A 12126-nucleotide genomic window follows, 5' to 3' on the forward strand; every position below is an offset into this window, starting at 1 on the left:
AATATTATTAAAGAAATAGACATGCAGTTCACCAATTAACGCCATGCCTCTAAATCATCGAAACACAGGAATGCAAAGAAATGCTCTTAATCTTTTCTTTAAATGATTGCCTGCAAGACACCTGGAGGTCATCCCATGTCCATACATGCTCTATATGACCCTGCAGGCAAATACACACATCAGAGGGGAGATTGATTTGGACAACATCATTTCATTCATCATCACATTAGCGAGGGCTTCAATAACAAACGTTCATGTTAGGAGACAGGCCTGATAAATTTGTCAGGACTGCAGACAGATAGGGCCCCAGAAAGATGTCTGAGACGAGTTTTTTGAGCAAGCATCAGCACAGAAGAGCTCTGTCCTTTGGCCAGTAATCTGACCAAGAATAATTTTGTGAAGGTTGTGCTCTTAGGATGAGGAAAATGTTATGAATACAGCAATCTCAGCCTTCGTGGATTTTGTATATTGTTCCAAGAGACAAGTAATTCATGTTTAGATATCTAATCTGATAGATGCGCGCCAACTCTGTTCTGCTACTCGCCACATTTAAAGTCTAAAATCTTTGCTTGGAGCAGTCCTGCGGCTGAAACCAATCTGGGCTGATTTTCTTATGGATTGTTCGTCTTGAGATCACAAAAGCAGAAGATCAATGAAGGTACTTCTATATTGGACTGACAAGCTTGACAAATTTAACCCAGGCAAATTGACTGACTGGAACTGTTGTCCGACTACATAGCTTTAATAGAGTAACATGGAAATTGTTTTAGTTGTAATTTTTATCAAAACATCTTTCAAAAACCATTGCAACTAAATCCCTAGACTAATTTCCTTACTAGGAGGGCTATGGTGTTTGCATGCAGCAAAAGCGCTGGAGGAAACACTAATACTCCACGGTTTATATTTTCCTTCATTACATTTTGCCTTCCTATTCTGAGTTTGGCACGTCGGAATTGGAGCTATTTGGGTAATAACACATGATTTCTCCTACTCCCAAAAACTTGGAATCATGTGTTTTGCATAAAGAACCATTATGTAGTATTAACTGGCTAACTTTTTATGGGGAAATATTGTAAGTGAGAAATAAATGATCCACCTACTCAGAATCATAAATTGAGCACAGACAGAATTTGCACCTTATTTTCAATGTGTAATACACGGAATGACAGTCAACATATGTGTTACCCCTGACCATTTTCCCTAATCAAGATCTGCTGATGGACAGTTCATGGCAGGCCTTCCCCGATCATTTCGACTGAATACATTTTTCTCATTAGGATTTCAATGGTCTCTCTATTGATCAAGTCGAGAAAATTATTTCAGAGCTACAAGCAAACTAAAGTGAGGAACTGAATCTTCCATCTGACAATGTAATATATTGTCCCTAGCCAGTAGTGTTTCCCTTTGTTATATAGGTCAGCAACAATAATAGGCCCTCATTTTGACTTTGGTCGTCTTTTTCAAAGTCCGCCAAAGCCACGGCCACCAGAAGACCGCCAGTGGTGGCAGTCTTCCACCCACCATATTATGAGTACTGCTGGATTTCTGCCACATTTTGGGTGGAAATCCACAGTGGTCATGCTGTCAGGCGGAGGTGCACGGGCTGTTCCACCACTGGCCCCGCCCGCCAAAAGGACTCCACCAGCTGTATTACGAGCAGTAATATGGTCTGGAGGTATCCTGATGGTGGGGTGCTGCCGGTGGTGGAAGCGCCCGTTCTCTGCCAGGCGAACTCCTTGCCAGATAAGTTAAGTTGGGCATCTGACAGGGAGGGGATTGGGAGTTTGGGGGGTGTTGTGTGCGCATGTGTGAGGGGTGTTTGTGTGTGTATGCATTTGTGTGCGCATGTGTGAGTGGGTGTTTCTCTGCAGGTGTGTATGCGAGTATGAATGTTGAGGTGAGTGTGTGTATGAGTGTTGCAGGGAATGCGTGTATGGATGCATGTGAGTGAATGAGTGTATGCAGGGTGCGTGTGGGTGTCTGTGTGCATTTTTGTGGGGACGGGGGTGGGTGTGTGGGGTGGAGGGCACTGTGCCTGGAGGGGGGTGGGGGGAAGAGGGGTGGGGGTACCGTGCTTGCTGGGGTCAGGGTGCGGGCCTTGTCTTCCAGTGACAGGGAAGAAATTCCCTGTCACTGTTAGCCTTTCCACCAGGGTTTTCTGCCACGGAAACCCTGGTGGAAAGCCGGCTCAAAATACAGCCAGCGGTCTTCTGTGGACTGCCAGGTCAGAGATGCTCATCTCCGGCCCGGCGGGTCCAACTGCCATGGCAGTATGAGTGGGGATGTAGCGGGTTGGCAGAGGCCAACCCTCCCCACATTTAAAATGTGGCTGTCTTTACTGCCAACCTGTTGCCAGTGGAACCACCACCGTGGTCCTGGCAGTCAGAAGACCGCCAGGGTGATAATGAGGGCCGTAGTCTTGATAAATAGATTAAGCTTGATCAGTCTGATTTTCTCCATATGTCTAATTCTCTAACATAGATGGTTTTTCCTTAAGGTAAGTTTTGAATGAGCCACATATTTGAATATTGATACATGGAAATAAGCTGTGTGTGGCATATAGAGCTGAATAAATAAATACATAAATACATAGATGTTTAAGTGGCATTAAGCACATTATGGATGTATATTCAAGGACATGTGTCTACAATGGAATGAAAAGAATTAGTGCAATTAAATATGACCCAAACTGGGGAGCAGGGAAAGCTGGGCTGCAAGATGACAGTTTGCGAGTGGCTTTGCTGGTCCAGTGAGACATCTGGCTACATCCGTCTGCTAATGGAGTGCTAGGCACTCTCCCCCTGCCTGCCCTGCACTGTGGAGCTCCCGGGTCCTGCCTGTTGCCGGAGGTGCCTGATTCGGTGGTGGCCGAGAGGCTTGTGCTGCCTGGAGGAGGGCCCTAAGAGCACCAGCCAGGCTGGCCTCGTTGTGGCCAGATTGGGAACTGAATGGCTGGGAGCTGCGGCATGGGATATCCTCCCATCCTGGCCAGCTGAGTGGCAAATTCTGTTGTGAGCACAGGAGAGCTGCACACACCCCCGGGGGCAGAGGTAAGACATAGACACAGGGGCCACAGTGGAGCTGCTGAGTAGGTGGCCCTGCAGAGGGACAGGCACTGGGGCATCCTGGTGGTTACTTTGCTTTTACTCCCACCTTCTCCCTCGATAATCACTCACCGAGCTAGGCCATGACACTTGGTCCTGAGGTAAAACTACAGAAGGCCTATGGGGAACTCCTGAGGCATTGGGGACAAGGCTGTCCAATCCCCGATCTGATGCAGAGGGAAACTGGATCCACAGAGACTGCCCTAAAGAACTGGGGCAGGGGCCTGATGCCCTGGGCGAGGTGTGCTGGACCAGGAGCTGAGAGGCCAGGGCCCCTTTTGACTGTTTAACCTGCATGTGAGAGCCCAGGCAATGGGGATGTCCCGTTTCCCCCCTTCCCTGCAATGCCCTTGTAGGATCATCTTGGCCTGCTCATGGCCCCCATCCTCTGTGCGATGAGGGGGACGTCTTACACTGTTGATCATCCAAGTGCCCCCCCCTTCTGTGGCTGGAAGCAGACCTTAAGCAACATCTATAACCAAGATGGGAAAGGCTGATAAACAGCATTCTAAACTCTCTTTCAATAACAAATGCACTACTCAGCCTCAGGGACTTGATCGGGGGGCCAGGGCCCTGCCAGCTGAGGACTGTGCAGATGTCGCTGTGGAGTCGGACTCAAGACTCTACTGCTAGATGTTGATAACAGCCTCCGAGCAATAGATTCCAAGATAGACACCATCACTAATCAGCTGATCTGCATGGAAGACTGCCTGGAGAAGCATGATGACAGGTTGGGCACTTCGAACAACATGTGTCTGATGCTGAAGAAGGTGTCTCTGCACACAATAAACAACTTCTCACTATGGAAAAGGTACTAGTGGTCATGAAGGCTAAAAATGAGGACTTGAAAGCTTGTTCCAGATACAATAACATTCGCATCTTTGGCCTGCCCAAGTTGACCTCCATGACGGTGGAAAAGTATATTGAATCCATGCAGCGGGCCCTGTTTGAAGATCGGCTCATGGCTCTCTCCTTGATGGAGCGAACACACAGCTGGAGAGCAATCCAATGCTACCCCTCACCCTAGAGGGCCTGGCTTGGAGGCAGATGGCCCTTCAGGGCCTCAAAGAAATGGAGGAACTGATCGAAACAGTAACTTCATTGTGGAGTATAAAGTGCAGACCCGGCTCAGGGATATAGCATTCAATACTTTATTGAATTACTGAATGAAAGCTGCCTGCAAAATGATACATTGTATATTCCCCTGAGAACTCCCAATCTGCCTTTGGAAACATGCTTGTCTCTCCATCACTCAAACAATTGATCACCAAACAGTACAGCATGATGCCCGTAGGGGTATTGAATGCTGGAGATGGGATCTGGGACACGCACTGACTGACAAATGCTGCAAATATTGTTTCTCCCAGATGGCTGCACTCTCCCCTAATCACAGACTGAGACTCATACACATCAAGTACTTACACAGGATTTAAAATACCCCGTCAGGGCTTTGTAAAATGGGACTTCGAAATGATTCATGCTGTTCCCACTGTGTGAAAGAGGGTGCTGACTTTCCACACCTGGCATGGGTATGCAACTGAGTGGCACACTTCTGGACCTCTGTTTTTACTATGTGGAGGACATAACAGGTTGGGACGCCCAAAGAGAGCCTGTGGTTACGGTGCTGTGATATGTGAGCGAAACCCCGGCTGCATATCATAAACTCATCACCACGATTTTGCTTACTGCCATGAGAAGGGTGGCAGTACATTTGGGTGGATGCCTGGCACCATGGGAGAGTGAATGGCTGAATGACTTGACCTACTGTCAGGAGAGACTGGATGAATATTGGGCCAGCAACAGCTTGTCCTCATGATATATTTCACCCCCTTGGAGCATACCTGGAGATGAGTAATCAAGGCGAACAGCACCACATGGACACATTTTCTCTTTAGTTTTCATTTTGTTTTGGCCGCCTGTGGTGATTTTTGCTGTTGCTAATATCAATGAATCTATATAAAAAATATGACCAACACCCAGTCATCTAGAAGGGGGATTGAGAATTACATTGAATTGAACTGGGTGCCATCCTTCCTAAGAACAGAAGAGGTAAGGTGGCAACATGGCTCCTTACACATCTTCCAGCAAGGGATATCCTGGGCATCTCTACCTTCTTCAGTTAGGAACTGGTGGGGTCTAATATGGACTAGTGTCTTAATATGCCAGCAAGGCCAGACATCAAGGATTCCCACCAGGATCACAACACACTAATAGGCCTTCGTTCCTGTGTTCCAAGATGCTGGAAGTTTCTTCCCTTTCACCTCAGACTCTCCTCTTCTCTCATGGCTTTAATAAAGATCTAAAGGCCCATTCTTCCATAAAGCTGACTTACTGATTCGGCCCCTCCCACCTGCTATGACCAAGCAACCCCTAAGAGGCCATGTCTGTAACTCAAAATTAACCCAATAAAAAAATGCTAATACTGTATACAAATAGAAATCCGAAGTACTTGATCAGGAAGAAAAGCAAAAATGTACACATGAAAAAACAAAGAACAGTGTCTGACTCAATGTTATAAGTCTGAAATTAAACCCCACCATTTGTACTATAAAACATATCTCTCAATATCTTTCAGTGCAAATTCATAGGTGAAGGTTTCTACCAAACCTGGGTGACAGTCATAATCACATCTAGAGACCTTCCAAAAACTGAATATAATTTAAAGATATGTAGCAGAAAGAAGTATGTTTCTGATTTATAGACAACATCCACATTGCTCTATATCAGAAACAGAGCCTTCTTTGATGAATTGCAGCCTTTATTCCGAACATTGTCAATCAATCATTTCAACAATGTGTATATCAGAGACAAAGGACTCCTGATTATTGCTTCAGTCAAAACCAGAAAGAAGTCTCTTTTCAAAATGATTGACACCATAAATATTTAGCAATACATTATGAGCCAAAACCATGTTTATGGAACAATGCCAACCCCATTTTTACTACCTTACAAACCACTAAATGTCAGAGTACTCTTCCTGTGGATTGTTCTCCCTGTGCTGCAAACACACATCAACATGAACCACATTCCACTCTGTTTAAAAGTCACCTCTTGCACGAACATTGATGGGGTAACATCCTGCCTCACCAACATCCAGAACTGGATGTCGAACACTTACTGTACAACTAGATCCCACAAAGACTAAATTCACCATCATATCTAAAACCTCCTAACAAGACCCAATCCTTGATGGCCCTCTTGATTGCGATTAAGGGGATTCAATCACTAATCACACCCAGCATTTAATGCTTAAGTGTTTTCAAAGGCAGCATCGTCTTCTTCGAGGCCCTTGTCATCAAAAAGAATTGAACCATTAAACAATACTCACATGAAACAGACTTCTTAACATCTGTATGAGTTATGGCCCTCTTGCACCTGGTCACCGACAACAACTTTTATTTATCCTTTTCTCCAATACCTGCCTAGTTCTAATAAAAATTATCCTACATGTCATAAACCTACAAATATGCAGTTGTATCACTTAGAAACTGAAGGCGCTCCAGTAGCCCAGGGTTAGCAGTCAAATGCTTTTTCTGCTTCTGTTGCAAACAGTAATGCCTCCTTTTTTGATCTCTCTATTTGATCCATTATGTGCAGGAGTCAAACCCACCTAGTCGTGTCTATTAGTCTTTGTATGTATGTTCCTAGTCTAGTGGCAAGGATGCTAGTGAACAATCTGGCATCCACATTTAGTACAGACATTGGCCTGTTAAAGATTCAAAGTTGAGGCACTTTTCCTGGCTAAAGTAGGTCAATGATTGCTACCTCTTGCATTGCTGGGTTAATGGTTAAAGAGGCGAGTAAAAATTGGTGCTGTTTGGCAGTATGTTCTGTAGAGTAGGGAGGTATATCCGCCTGGGCCTAGACATTTCTGTAACCTTAATTGTGCTATTGCGGAGATTATTTATTGAATCGCAATTGGGTTTTTCAATGTCAGTGCCTGTAGTTCTGTCTGCTTGGGTAGGGAGACTTGATCTAAGATGTTCGTTAGTCTCTTGTATGTCGTCCCCATCTATAATTTCTCATAAAACTCTCTGAATATAAGTTTGATGTGTGTCTCTTTGGTGGAAAGCGCCTCTGTATTAGTCTTTATTGTCGATTTGTGGTTCTGTGTTTGTATGCCAATAGCTTTCCTGCTTTATTCCACTTGGTAATATTTCTATTTAACCCTAAGAGGGGCATACTCCACCCTATCGGTGTATAGTGCTTTCAGCTACACTCTACAAGTTATAAGTTTGCACCAAATATTGCGAGATCTGTTCGTTTAAAGTTTTCCTCTAGGGCCTGGACTGGTACAATTTAGACTCCATTCGTCACATGTCATCATTGCACAAATATGTTTTTTTTTTTTACATTATATTAACTGTATGCCCTAAATAATATTAACATGTTCAAACATTTAAACTCATTAATGAAATGTAACCACTGGGAAATTGAAGCTTTTAAAACGTGTGCACTGATGTTCATTTAATTTGGTCACGTTGATATTTACTCTTTATGTTGTAATTGCAGAAATAAAATACGTTACTTTTATTCATGTTTTGCATTTATTTTGAAAGTTATATGTGTGCATGTAAAATTATACATTTGAAAGGCACATTGAATGTTTAGTTAAAGTTGTCGTGGAGAGACTCTTGTCATAGTAACAAGACTGCTGGATTTGGGCGGCAGCACCACCGAGCACGGGGGGACTGAGGCCCATATTTATACTTTTTTAGCACCGCATTTGCGTCATTTTTTTACGCAAAAGTGGCGCAAACTTACAAAATACAAGTTTTTTGTAAGTTTCTGCCGCTTTTGCGTCAAAAAGAAGCGCCAATGCGGCTCTAAAAAAGTATAAATATGGACCTGAGTCTGATCCTGCGTGTATGTCAACTGTCGGCCTAACACTTCCGGCCAGCTAGCAGCACCTCACCAGAACCCAAGAGTGGAGGTGATTTGTGGCAGCCCATCACATGACTCCTTGGATTTCTCAGAGAAACCATGGTGGTAGAAATCATACCTCTTTCTCTCGGTCACATATATCTCATACAGGCAAAGGACAAACAGAAGAAGGACTATGTTCAAAAAGTTTTATTGAATCAACTGCATTCTATATAAAAAGGCATGTATTGTTATTATAAGGATTCTAAAACATAATAGAAGCAAAGCAGTAGCAAGGAAAGTGAAACATAGGAAAAGTCTCACCATACTGTCACAATAATGGCTCTAGAATCCCAACTTCTACTACTAATATTCTATTGAAGAGCATTACAGTATAAGCCCTAATCTGCCCATTAGACCCCTTGGAAGGAACCCATCCCCATACCTGTGGTTGTAGTTAAAGAAGAGGTCTGCTGGTCTACTGAGAGCCCTCCCATATATACTGTATAGGCAGAGGAGGTGTCAGAACTCACCAGAAACTGCAAATTCAGCATGCAGCTCATGATGACAACAGGCTGAAAATCCCCCCTAACGTGTAGGGGACAGTGAGGTGTTTTATAATAAAACATGAGATGTTCTGAAAAACTGCCCTGACGTGATAACCCATATCTTTCTGTGCACAAACGTTGGTGACAAGCTGAACGCTTTGTACATGCTATAACTAATAAGATTATCATAGTCAGCCTTGGAGACAGCACAGAGTGAATATGGCATGTAGGAAAAGAATAACCGAATTCTGCACAGAGAAACAACTGATAAAATAAGAAAACATCTCCAATAAACAAAACCTTTACTAAAATAAGAAAATAAATAAAATGTTATGTATTTAGATGAAATGGAACAAGCCGCAGGCCTAAGCTAAAAAAAATAAACTAATATGCTTATATACTAGCTAAAGCAACTTTACAACAAAGTTAGCCTGACAAAAGGCCTTCATTTTGAAATGTATTTTGCTTGGTTAGTGTGTTTTTTCTTTTGCAGGTGCGTTCTCAAGGTTGCCTCTGCTAGAGAAAAAGGGTAGTGTAATATGTATTAGTTCGCTGGTAGCAAGGTCCGAGACGAGAAATCTGGGCAAGAAATGTGAGGACCTAATGAGCAGCTAAAGACTCCTATTCATCGCGTATGTGGAATGGAGGATGCTCAAGGTTGCAGTAACTGTCCAAGTACTGTGGGATGGGAAATTCAAGTGATGTTACAAATGCATATCCAGGGGAAGAGAAATGACTGGTTCCCAGTGGAGTGGGAAGAGATACCATTGTTGCTGAAGGTTCTGTTTGTTTTAATTAATGTTCACACTGTTAGAAATTAGAGCTTATTCCCTTAAACTTTGAGTGGTACAGATCTCTCTGCTTCCTTTATTCTTGCAATTGTGAAGCTTTATTCTAACACTTATTCCAGTTCTGGAAGACTTCTACTGGAGTCTTTACTATGTTGATACCTTCTGGCTTTTCTGAATTTCCTTAAAACTTCATTCAATCCATCCTCATTCCTAATTTAGAGCTCTGATTAGATGATTTTAGAATAATTTCACGTTTAGGAGAAAGAACAGGACTTTCTTTATGGACAATCTATTTCTAGTTCTCAATTTGTGTGTTGCAGTGCCTGTAATTGCTTTGCATCGTAATCTATTGAGAATGAACCAATTGGGATATTTCAGCTTGCCAGCTGTAATCTTGTATCTTAATATTCTCATGACGTACATATCTGTTGAACTGACTATTGAATGGAAATAAAATTACTTAACTTCAATCACCGATTTCTGGTTCTTCTTGTGTAGCCAAATGGGCTTCGTGAAATTTGAATTGTTTTATTATTGATAACTCCCTAGGCGTCTCAATCAACTTAAAAAGATCCATCAGAGCCAAGAGTGTAAATCATGCACCTGCTCACTCTCAGGCCCGTATCTGATCCTCTAACTGTCATTTTCCTTCCTTTCTTTATTGTTGTTGGCTTTTATAGAAATCAGCGTGCCATGGACTGTGGCTTTCAGAGCATCCCAAAGTGTATGTAAATGTAAATCATCTTTGTAGTTTTCTGGGATGTAAGTTGTAGTGTCTTTCTTCACTTTCTCTCTATTGGCTTTAAAGGTTTTCCCTGAGAAGCCAGATATTAGGTTCACCCCCCCTTTGTCCTTATTGCCTTATTGTTCTAAGTGTGCATGTCACCATGTGCCTATCAATCTGATTTGCTTTAACTACTCCCTGCTCTATAGGGATATGGCCCGTCTGCCACTCCCACTGAGCTTACCTATCCTGCCTATAATGCCCTACCACATTGAAGTATCTTCCAATGAGGACGTCTTTTTCAGAACTTTGCATTATGAGTGGGATGGCTGACTAAGGAATGTCTCCTTGCCTTTTTGGGTGCATATTTATGCTACATGAAGGTGTGTACCCACAAGGTGAACTGAACTGAATAGCCTTCTCTACCTGGTATTATCTGCCACAAAGCATTTCATTACTACCTTGAAGCAGTTTGCTACCTGGATTGCTAACCCTGTTTTCTTACTTGTATTGGAAGAGAAATACTGTTAAGGAAATGATCTTGAGCATGGACTGTGCCTTTCCTTTTTAGGTTTGGGCCTCCGACTGCATCCGCTTGGGCATGTGTCTCGCATGTGAGACACTGTTAAGTTCAGTAAACGGCTTGGAGCCTGCCTGTCACTCACCATTTTCTGGTTTGTGTGGCACTCTTCTTTACAGCCTAGTAATTCATCAAGGCATGTCTGGCATCATTTCCATTCCTCTGTGTGGAGCAGGGATGAAGCACTAATTGATTTCAACTTAATTAGTGCCCGTCCGCTGCTCCAGACGTGATCAAGGTACTATTTTGTCCTAACTTCCAGAAAACAGAAGGTTTGTGACTGGCAAATACATGTCCAGCAGGACAAACAAAATTGGAAAGTTTTATTTTTTAAAGCTATCTTTATTTTATTTTGCTAAATCGTCTTTTCTCAGTCTCATCTCTTTTTTTTTTGTTTTTGCTATTGGGCGCTGTTGTCAACAGATGACAATTAGCTTGCTCAAACTATGCGAGGCCTATTGCATTTCAAATGCTTATTTAGTAAATGTGTTTCCTGAAGGGGACATCTCTCCCGCCACTAGTCCTTTAACAGTGAAAGGGCATTGAGGCCTATAATACTGAGGCTCAAGAATTTCCTTGCATTCATACCTAACCGTGTTTTCCTCAATACACTGTCTTACCCTGATTTTATTTCCTTACTCCTTACTGCTTTCCCCTCATTAAATGTTAGCTGTGTAAAGCATACGTGTGCGACTGTTGTTGTCTCTGGAGTGACGGAGTGGCCCCCATTATTCATAACCTTAACAAGGACAAGAAAGCATAATTAACCTGAAAATCAATCTCCCCACAGTGCCCTCTCTGGGCTGTAAACCAAGAATCATTCCAGTGATAGATATTTCTGTTTCTCTTTCCATCACAATGCCTCCCTCCAATGCTAGCCTCATTCATGGCCTCCCGGTGCCCTTCATTTCACCTTCTAACATTTTATTTGAAATCCACCTCAGTGGCTCAGAACCAGTTAGTTGCCCTGTCTGCCTTTTGTATTTTTCGGCATGCTTGCACTCTCTTCTATCTTTCTGCCGTGTTTGAACGCTGTCCTGGATGCAGTGCTTAATTCATGTCAGTGTTTGCCTGTGCTGGGCACAGGCATTTATTTCTACACAAAGTGCCTCTATTTGATTGCAGAATTCATCCAGAATAAACAAGCATGTAGGTACTGCTGTCAACGCCTTTTGTCAGCAGTGGCAGGAGCAGTGGGCGGTGCCAACTGCACTGGACTACAGGGAAATACTTTGGACCCCGGCACTGAGGCCCATATTTACAAGCAGATTTGCGCAGCCACAGTGTATTCTTTTTCACGCAGCAGTAGCGGAATCAGTGCTCCACACTGCTCCATATTTACAAACTGACACATTGGGCCCAATACATTGGTTGTAGAGGCCTGCGTCACATTATACCTGCATCAGGTATAATGTATCCAGGGTAGGCATTCCCACATTAAATGCCACATAGAACTGACACAGCGAAATTTACAACTTTTCACTGTGTCACACATCTACTTGCCTGCGTCAAAATC

The 12126-nt window shown here is 43.2% G+C and overlaps 1 protein-coding gene across 2 annotated transcripts in view; it reads left to right on the top strand.

Moving 5' to 3' along the window:
- LOC138265473 (transient receptor potential cation channel subfamily V member 6-like) overlaps positions 1-12126 on the top strand; it is a 298739-nt gene that overhangs the window by 68827 nt on the left and 217786 nt on the right. The window lies entirely within an intron of this gene.

Source organism: Pleurodeles waltl, chromosome 11 (assembly GCF_031143425.1).
Source record: "Pleurodeles waltl isolate 20211129_DDA chromosome 11, aPleWal1.hap1.20221129, whole genome shotgun sequence".
Lineage (NCBI taxonomy): Eukaryota > Metazoa > Chordata > Amphibia > Caudata > Salamandridae > Pleurodeles > Pleurodeles waltl.